The sequence below is a fragment of the Corvus brachyrhynchos genome, unplaced genomic scaffold (genome assembly GCF_000691975.1).
Source record: "Corvus brachyrhynchos isolate BGI_N302 unplaced genomic scaffold, ASM69197v1 scaffold187, whole genome shotgun sequence".
NCBI lineage: Eukaryota > Metazoa > Chordata > Aves > Passeriformes > Corvidae > Corvus > Corvus brachyrhynchos.
The window spans coordinates 1,102,992-1,113,472 of NW_008239050.1; the positions used below are offsets into that span (position 1 = coordinate 1,102,992).

Below are 10,481 nucleotides of genomic sequence, written 5' to 3' on the forward strand. Positions count from 1 at the left end.
TTCTGTTATCCCTTGTGTGAGCTGGGTAAAAGGAGAGAAGTGCTGGGGGGGGGATTTGCTTTAATTTTGTTTTGTTATTTTCTCTTTACTTTTAATTCTATTAGTAATAAAACTCTTTCATTGTACTGCAACTGTTTAAGGTTTGTGCCTGCTTTGCTTTTCTCCTAATTCTTATCTCACAGAAGGAAAATAAGTAAGTAATGAATATTTTGAACCAAAACCACTACATTTAATTGGTGTTTCTGCCCAGTTTCGAACTCAACCTGCTACACACCCTCTCTGCAAGTCTGAACACTGTCCTTCAGCCTCTTTTGTTAATGCTGCACATTAACATGGAGCTCTTCCCACAGGCTTCTGTGCCAAACAGTCAGCAGATTCCACCTCCATGGAAATCAGCTGAGCAATTCCACAGCACTTTTCCCAAATGCTGGAAGGAGTTCCAAGTCTGTTTTGCATTCCCAGTGCTCCACTTGCCAGTACCTGGTACAGTGCAGGTTAGTCCCAAAAGCACCCAGCCCTTGGGGAGGCCAAGGCAAACTAAAAGAATGTAAGAATAAACAAAATCCTTTCTGAGTAGTCAGAAGCATTTAAAGCACCTCAAGCAAAAATTCCCCTGAAGACCTTGCTGGTACAACACATTTCTGAATACTAATATTCCCAAAAAATATCTGTGAAAACCTCTACCCAAGGATGTGGTTCCACCCTCCTTCAGTGACTGGAAATGACACGTGTGGCTGACACATGAGCATCAGTTACTTCATTAGGTCAAGGGTACAGCTCTGCAGAATTTGCATGAGTGATGCAAGCCAAGCCCAAGAGTAGAGCTCCCACACAAAAATGTCATTAAATGTGGAGTTTCTACACTAAAGATTTTATTTTATATATAAGAGACCAAAATAAAAGCTCATTAAAGTTAGGCATCAACCAAAAAAAAAGAGAAAAAAAAAAATTAAAGCTGCCCGCCTCATTTCACCACATTTGCCTAGAAAAATTTGTTTACAAAAACAGAAAAATAAGAAAACATATGGCTCTTCATAGGAATCCTGCCACACTCAGTTCATGAACCAGATGATGGTCCCCACAGAGGTTTGAAGTGCAAGGATGCTGCAGTCCTTAAGACTTACTTCACCTGTTGAAAGAGCTAAAAAGTTCACTCAGCTTTCCACAACAGTTACCATTTGCTTCAACTGCTTTTTTAAAAGCCAAACAAACTAGAACAGGTAACTGAAGAAAACTCCCAAGGTGTTTGGATGCTGATCAAACTCTGTAATCAGTTGTTTTCCACAGCCTCTTCCAGAGTGTTTACCTGCAGGTGCAGGTCAAGTTACTGAAAGCAACACCTACTGCTCCTAGTCTTTATCTGAGTGACCAACTGCAAATTCTCAGTCAAGGAGGCTCAAAGTCAGGCTGGATGGGGCTTTGAGCAACCTGGTCTAGTGGAAGATGTCACTGCTCATGGCAAGGAGGTTAGAACAAGATGATCTTTAAGGTCCATTCCAACTCAAACCCTTCTGTGATTCTGTAACTGTAGCAGCTCAAGCAGAGGTCAATGAACATCATATTAGCTCAATAGAAATACTGTAAAAACATCCAAGAAATTACTCTAAGGAATCAATTCAATTAAAAAAAAAAATCAATTTCATGTGCAGTTTGTAATCTTATTTCAATGTGAAGAATTCAAATGTAACTGGTCCTAGAGTAAAAAGCATCAGGAATAGCATTTCTAGAACAAATATGTTCTGCAAAAATTGAACTTGTACAATGGGACCAACAAAGGTACACTTAAGGAAATGCTGCAAACACAGGCTTCCAGTCATTTGTATACAATAAACTCAAGTACCAAAACTCACCACCCTTGCACAAAGCCACAGTCAGCTGCCTTAGGCTCCACTTAAATGCAAGAAACAGAGTATCATAGTTGGCAATATTTGTCAAGCTCTGTACGCAAGTGAAATCTAATATTTAATCTTGCAAATACCAATTTAACTACAATACTACTTAAAAGTACAACACCTCAAACTAATTATATTTTACAACTTAAACCAGTAGCTTAAAAGACAGGAAATATCACAGAATTAGCAATAGCCTGAACACCACAGTGCTTCAGTCTCCAACGATCTGCAAGCCCCATCTCTGCAAAGATAAACCAGACAGCTAAAATAATTCTACAGAGGGGGAAGAAATGACTGAAGCAAACAGCCACATAGTTCAAGTTACCAGCAGATTATAAACTGTCTAAACTATTAAGAAATAGATTTGTAGCACACCAGTAAAATGACAGAAAACTAGTAGTCACCTTCTCATTTAAATGAGGCAACTTAAGAAAACATTAACCCTTCTCCTGCCCCCCAAAAAATAAATTAATGATTAACAGTCTTTGAAAATTGCAGCAGAGGTTTGGTTTTACTAGGATGTCTGGTACTCTCAGAAGAAATTTAGAAGTAGTATTACACATTACAGCAATTCAAGCTGTGTAAATAAAGGTCTTGTGTCTTAATTTCTATAAAAGCAAGAAGTCAGGTATCATTAACTACAACAAGGAACTTCACACTGAAGTTTTTGTTGTGTAAGAAAGAGCAACAAATACACCAAACCTCTCCCTGATCTTGCAATATGCAACTTCACATTAACATACAGAAGCACAGTTTCCATCAGTTTGTTAGAACCAAGGAATATTTAAGTACACAGATTCATTAGACTTTGATGAGATTTTACCACTTCTGGTTAATATTTAGCATAACCTGACTCTTAAGTGAACCATCACCTTAGCAGATCCTGATCTAACTAGTGTGTTTATCTAGACAAGTCATTCAGCCACTATAAAAAAACTCATAATAAAATTTTAATTAGGTTTCTGAACTCAAAGCAATCATGCAAGCTGAAATCAAATGAAGAATGCAAGACCAAATAATCATGCCTAATCACATAATATCTGTAGCATAACTACTACATTTATTTTGCAATTAATAATATCAAACGCATTGGATCAGATGTGACAACTCTTTTTTCAGTTAGAGTAATTGAAAAAAGAATCCAAAGAAAGGAAGAGTCAAAATACACAGATGAATAGTTTAAGCAAGTATCACAGACTTCCTTGTTTAAGAATCAGTCTTGCAGCACACCTGAGTCAAGTTTGAACACTGGAAGTTGTGTTCAGCTAGAGATATGTACACCAATCTTCATAAAGCCCTAGAAGTCACCTTTACCTTCCTTAGCATTTCCTTGAAATACTCCCTTGATATATTCAGAACAGATGAGGGGCAGGTTGCAGAAAAACTGGCTTCCCTGATACCAGAACATTCCCAGTGCTCCAGTGACCTGAAAGTACCTGATCCTGTCAGCAGACAGCTTAGTTATCCCACTGCAAAGGGCTGTGTGAAGCTTGTCCTTGACCTACAGCGAGATCCAAGGGTCATGCTCACAGAACCACCACCAAGAAAAACATTCCTGAACACTGCCTTTGTTGTACTGGGATAAAGTACACAGCTGTCAAACTAATATCAGAAATTAGTTAGCTGTAGTATTTTGTATGTTAACCTAATTTGATAGGAAAAAATGTGTTTACTTATCCTTCTGGAAGTGAGTGCAATACTGATTGCTCTTAGGTTAAAGTTTTACTGGTTAAGTTTACTGAACAATAACTTAAGCAAAACTCCAAAAGCAGCAGACTAAGGAGAAGATGAGAAAGAATATTTATTTACAAGCATGATCTGTGTGTAATCAGATCATTTAGTTAAAGTTTATCAGCAGGACTAAAAATATGTCCCATGAGGTCTCTATAAAATGCTCAAGATACTCTCAGGAAACATTGAGTTAACAAAACACACTGCACTAATCATATGAGCATGCTGCAAGCATGTTTATTACAATACTGATGCATATCAAATATGGACCAGTCAACCAGAAAAATGAATATGGAACTCTTTCAACACAAAGGTGCCAATCTTCAGCCAGAGGCCCAGTGAGGATGAGGTAAAAGAAACGAAGATGTGATGGAAAACTTAGCAATTTTAACTTTAAATACTTAAAGCTAACACTAATGAGAGACTATTGCTATGAGTACTGACTCTCCAGGCCCAACAGCAGAGAGCTGCTTTAGAACTCTGGGTATGAACAGCCAGATGTGTCATCATGTGTTAAACCAGAACACAACTTTGCATCTGTTCTGCTTCTACCCTTTTGTTTCCCATTTCTATCTTATAAAACAAGTCTGCCTCCTGTTTTACTATTCTGTTTGCCTGGTATTGAGGATATGGGGAAAGGAGACAGTTTGGTGAAGGTTAAAAAACCTGCTCTGTGCCAGCAGTCCCAAGCAGTCTGTACCGTGAGAGAGATGTTTTGGAAGCTCATGCACTGAGAAATATTTTCTGCCAAGCTGCAGAGGGTCAGCAGGGCATCCTCTGCTGCCAAAAAGTACTTTCCAGAAGGTACAAATGTGAGCCTTTCCTGGGAGTGACCAACAGTACACAACACAGCTCCCCACTCACCCCAAACTGCGAACTCACGCTGTGATTCCTGTATGTAAAAGCGCCCACGAGAGTCAGAGCACGGCCACTCCGAGAGGTGAACTGAGCAGTTTGGATAAGGCAGACACCAGCTCGGTCTTCAGAACACTGAGAAACACTCTGAACATCTGCAGAATGACAACCCTGCGTTTGGCTGAGCCCCGCTGTATCTGCAGAGAGAACAATGAAATGCATGAATAAAGCCCTCTGAGGCTCAGCTGGCAGTTTGATTTATTATACTCACGTTAAGCCTCCAACATTCATTCTCCGCATAGCTCGGATACAGCAAAAGATTTGGTTTGGATGAACTTCTTTTATTTCTTTATTTTTTACATAAAATGCCCATGTTCTTACAAATTTCACTAATACCACTTTGATATCTAACATGTTGATTCAGTGTGCGACATCGGAATTAAACGGCCTTTTAGCTTCCTCATTCCCACAGGATTCATCACACCCTCAGACATGAAACAGTCTTATCTAGGGCACTTCTTGTGAATCTTTTACTCTCGTTAAAACCCTTTATCTTTCTAACCTTCACTTCTGCAGAAATATAGACCAAATTTGCTCTACCTTGTTGTGCTGTTAAACTCTTTACTGCTGTTGTTCAGACTGAGGCATGCTAATACAGTGTACAAGGAGCAAACTGGTATTACTAAAGGATAACTTGAGACATGCAAAATTATCTGTACTAAATAAATTTTAAACTCCAAGGTGTGTGCTGCTCCTTTCATTCAGATGCCATCTCAGACAAAGCAAAGCCTCTTTCTTGGAAGTAGGACATTCTCCAGTTAGACCAGTTCACTACTGTTTTAGCCTATGGAACTCGCTGAAAAAGAAAAAAGCAGGAATATTTTGAAACAAATATAAACAAGACCAAGTTGCTACAGATCAACTGCATCTCAATACACTCTCGTCCATGTGTATACCTTATTGCTGTTATAAATTGATATTATAACCTTTTTCAAGTAAGAATTGGTAGGGCAGGAGGGGTTTTTTTGTTCCATTTTTGGATTTATTTTTCTCTATAATCCTTAGCATTGTACTAGGGGTTATGGGATCAATCATTCACCAGTGCAGCCATCCCTTTGCTCTTCTTTCCATTCCACACTCCAGGAGTGCATCCAACCAACAATGTGGAAAAGACCACTGAGCCAGGCAATGAACAGTCAGGCCAGACAGCTACCCAAAGAGTTTTCCAATAAATTAGACAAACTAAGTTATGTAAACAATTTATCACAAGTAAGTCTTACTACCTTCCAGACCTTTTCAGAGAAAGAAATAAGTCTATCATCACACAGGTTCAGGCACTAAGACTTTGGATCATTTTAACATTATTCCACGTCATGCACACCAAAGATAGTGAATAAACTTGCAGATGAAGTCTATAATAAACTGAACAGATTTTTTTCTAATGTTTTCCAGTCCTGATAGTTCTGGAAGCACTGACCTTTCCCTCATCCCAGAAGTTCCCCTGACAATGGTAGGCATGCCTTCACCCTTATATATGCTTCTAACTTGAAGATTTTTACCTCTCTGGAGTATCAAACACTGATCAAAACAGAAAAAATCCCCAGCACATTCACCAAACCCAAAATGCAGCAGCATGCAACCAGCATACTGACAGTCTATTCAGCTTGTTCTCAATCTGATTATTCACGTGTTTTGTACTGACTGCCATCTGCCCACTCCTCCTCCTGTCTGTCTCTGACACAGCCTTTGTGCCATCTCATATGCTTTTTTAGCACTTTTCTGCACACTTGCTTCAGGACACTGGTACATAGAGGGAATAAACTTCATTGTATGATTGTTTCCTGGGGATTCCCAGGCATTACATTTCAAATCAACTCCTATTTAGAAAAGGTTTTGCCGTGTAACACCCGAAAAAGCCCTACATACTTATTGTCTGCTTTAATAACATTTATAGATATAAAATATGTATGCAGAAAAATTATACATATTGAATATATGTATAAATATATTTACATACATACTTAAGACAGAAAATAGATTCAAGAAAAACTCAGTTACTACTCACACTCTTTTTCTCCTGATTTGAACTGCAATTTGAGTACTAACCACCTGGAGATACATACCGGAGTAAGCACACAGGTATTTTTATTTTAGGCAAATAATCCACTGCTTCACAGGATGTGACAGTTGTCTCCATTAACTCCACGGCTGTTGTAGCCAAATCTTATCATGCATTGAAAAGGACGCTGGGATTAATTATGTAGCTCCAATCTGGCCCTTTTATTAGTATCAAGAATGTTCATTCCCCAAGTTGTACATGACAGTCCCTTAAAACTCCATCTGGCTTTTATGATTTACACCAAGAACTTCCGTGCTAAGAGTTCATGAATGTATTAACTGCATGGAGGGGTTTTTTTTTCCCCTCTCTTTAAGAAAAAAAAGTTTGCAACAAACAGCTTAAGTATGAACGAACCTGCAAATGCCTATTAGCAATTGGAATTTAGGAAGTAAGAAAGATTCTATGCTTCTTTACACAAGGTTTGTTTGAAAAATTTGGAGAAAAATAAATGCTGAAGAGCCTTTGCTTTACTCTGTCTGCTGCTGACCTTTAGACCTGACACCCACTGCATCCTGTGGGAAACTTTTTCCAAGAGCCAGCTTTCTTATAAATATTTTAGCGATTTAAGCATGCAGACTACATTTTATTTGCCCACATCTACTAAAAAAGCTATTGATTCATGATAACATATATGTGAACTTTTATAGTCATATAAATATTTGTAATGCAATAAAATATAATTAACAGAATCTTGAATGTGCTAAATGAAGGAGCTTTTGAAGTTTGGGATTTTTTGGGGGGGAGTTTGTTTGGGGTTTTTTTGTTTTTTTTTTTTTACTACAATGCTTATTCTTACAGCTGCTACAGGTCTCTAAAACGCACACAACTTCCTTGCTCCCTATTCTCCTGTATGTGGTTTCAAAACAGATTTGCATGTCCTCCATAAATAACAAAAGCACTAGGAAAAGCCCATGCATCCCTACCTTTGGTCAATAAAAGTAGTAGTGATAATTCAAGTTCCTTCTCAAAACAAAAATTTAAGTTTCTCTTATATGTTTTGGCAATAAGTGTCCTTAAACTTCGTAAGAACAGCTCACTTAAAGGCATCTGTTTAGCTTTTCAGAGTCTAAGGACTGCACCTGTTCCTTTTCAGATAACCAGTCCCCTTGTCAAGTCTGGCATTCCTCGTTTCTCCACTACAACAAAAAACTGTTCTGTGCAGTTTGGAGCAGATCACTCAGGAAAAGTCACAGGACAGACCTGGTTACTTCCACAAGGAACATCAGCACTCCTCTCCAGCTGCACTTCTCCATGTCAACCCTTCTTCCCTCTGTAGGTGGTTCCCTTGCAGAGCTATAAATCTCACAGTCCTGTACACAGCTGTGCCAGATCAGAGCTCCTAAGGAAACTTTCCAGCTGTTCCGAACAAGCCAAGGAGTCACACAAGGACAGCCACGTTCACCAAGACAGGTAATCAGGAATTTGGCTCCCTCACACTGCTACAGCACTAACAAAAGAGACTGAAGTATGAAACATCAGACACTATTTAAAGAAGGTGGTCCATTTACTTAGAACTAGATTATGTGCATTGAGTTACTGAAGGATTTTATGCCAGCAAGTTTCAGCTAGATTTAGCTGAAAAGAAAAACAGAAGGAATGTCTGGGTTTGAGAGCTTATAATGGAGGGTTTGTTTCAATTTCACCCATCAAGTGGCAGTACTTTCATTACACGTGACTAAATGCTAACTGCAAGGACAAGTTTGAAGGATCAGTATCTGAAGACACAATTAATTCCTTCCAAACACCTTGTAACAGTGTGCAGTGACAACATAATAAAAGCCTTTATTTTCCAGTCTTAATATTATCGAGGGAAACTTAAGTCCTTTGAGTTTTATGGCTGTTTTATCACCAGCCATCAAAACTGCATTAGTGGCCCATCTACATATGATACAGATCAAGGCTTCAGTCCCCTAAAATCTCTGTCACAGCCACATGACTTCACAGTGGTTACAGCTCCATTACCAAAAGGAGCAGGGGACAAGCTGTGTCTCACTCCAAGTTATTCCTCAGATGTCTTCTAGGACACTGTTATGCTCCTGGCTCATAGGAAACTTGCATGCAGACATTTGAGACAAGCAGCAGCTCTCAAACCCTCCCGTAAGATAACGCCAGTGAATTATCATGCATGAGAACAGCCGGACAGGATGTACAGTGTAAGCTTACATAAGACACAAGGCACTGCTGGGAACCAGCACAAGTGAACAGCATAAATGGCTCAGGAAAATGCTGATGTCACTCGTGTACATTCGGCTTGCGCTGGCCAAGTTTCTCTGAAACCAACACTGGCCTTTCTGGCTGTTTGTAAAACCTTGCAGTCTGCTCTGCTACAGCCACATCTTGAAAAGGAACTTGTTTTCAAAAACCTGTGTTTCTTCCTAACGAGAGCTTTCTTTAAGACGAGCAAGAATCTAAAGAAAAACAGAAAATGTAATGGAGAACTGGAAAAAGCATGTAATTGTGTACACAAATACATGAGCCTGATACTTACTGAGAAAATAGTTCAAGCACAACTTACCCACTTGAAAATATGACCTCTGCAAACCTACTAAGGTCAATGAGACTTATAGTAGTTACTCAGTGAGCCCTGCTTGCATAAATTAAAGATGCCTAAGGGTAGCTATGAAACTGGGTATTTGATTTTTCCAGGGCACCTACATATGATGAATTAACAATGAATTGCCATTCTACCAGAGCAGCTTTCAGGTTCATTAAAAAAAACAAAACACAAAACCCAAACCCAACTGGGTTGTGCTTACCTCCTCCTCAACACAAAAGCCTTCCTATTTAACGTTAATCTGATTATGGAAGTTTCATATTAAATTGAATAGGTAAGTGAGAAACTATAGATCAAATTATTTTCAAAAAATCCCCAAGATATGAGGCAAACAGTGTTTCTTCCTGGTGTATCCTTCTACAATATATTAAAAGAAATTAGAAAAAAAGATGAGTAATCAAGCTGCACAAGTTAGTATAAAGCAAAACTGTAAAGAGGGAAAACTTATTTCACTCAGGTCAGGATTTGCAGCAGCAGCTCCCAGCTCTGTGCTTGGCTGCTTCCATCTGTTATTGCAGTGGCTGCACTTCAGAGCAGTGTGTGAACCACAACAGTCAACTCCTTCAGCTTCAGAACTCCTGTATTTAGGTTTTTGCCTATGAAATCCTTTGAAGTATTCTGATTTTACATAGAGAGCATCCTATAAGGTGAGGGGAAAAATACTGCTCCTAAAACTAAGTTTGCCTTTCATTACAGGTATAATGAACAATTTGTCACTCCCTTTAGTATTTCCTTGCAAAAACACCACGTAGCTCAGAGATGTCAACTATCGGGGATCATCTGCCACATTAGAAATTCACAACGTTTCCTTAGCAGTAGAAGAGGATACCACACCAGCTTTGTTCTAGGCTAACAGAAGGGGAAAAAAAAAAATCCATAAAGTATTTGCAGTGTGGAATGGCAGCTCTTTGAAAGCACACACTACATCAAAATATGAAATGCAAGATGACCACAGTGCAAATCATGCAATATCACAGGTTATTAAATGTCTTTTCAAGCAAGCTCCTATTTCCATCAAAGTGTGGCTACTACAGTTCACATCCTGGCTAGAGCCTCTCTGCTTCTATAATAGAAATACCACCACTATCTACCCATTATTACTACAGCAGATAAGCATTTCACAGTCATCGGTATGTTTATCCACAGGACATTTTTGGAAAGCACCACTATTCCCGATTCATAAGCAAACAGAGGACTGATGGGTGCAGAAAAGACTGATCCAAGGTCACAGAGTAAGTCTGTGGTAAAGTAAGAAACTTCACCTGGTTTTGCCTTCCTGCAACTAATACTTTCTATTAATGTGTCACTGCTGCTCCTCTAAATTATTCTT

The 10,481-nt window shown here is 38.9% G+C and overlaps 1 long non-coding RNA gene across 2 annotated transcripts in view; it reads right to left on the minus strand.

The window, feature by feature from the left end:
* The window catches only part of LOC108447855, a 12,260-nt gene extending 1,786 nt beyond the window's left edge, over nt 1-10,474 (minus strand). The window contains exon 1 of one of the 2 annotated variants that reach the window (XR_001863556.1): nt 4,488-10,474. This is a non-coding gene — a long non-coding RNA (uncharacterized LOC108447855). The remainder of the gene's footprint in view (nt 1-4,487) is intronic. The other variant, XR_001863557.1, reaches the window with a different exon arrangement.
* Nucleotides 10,475-10,481: the final 7 nt, after the last annotated feature.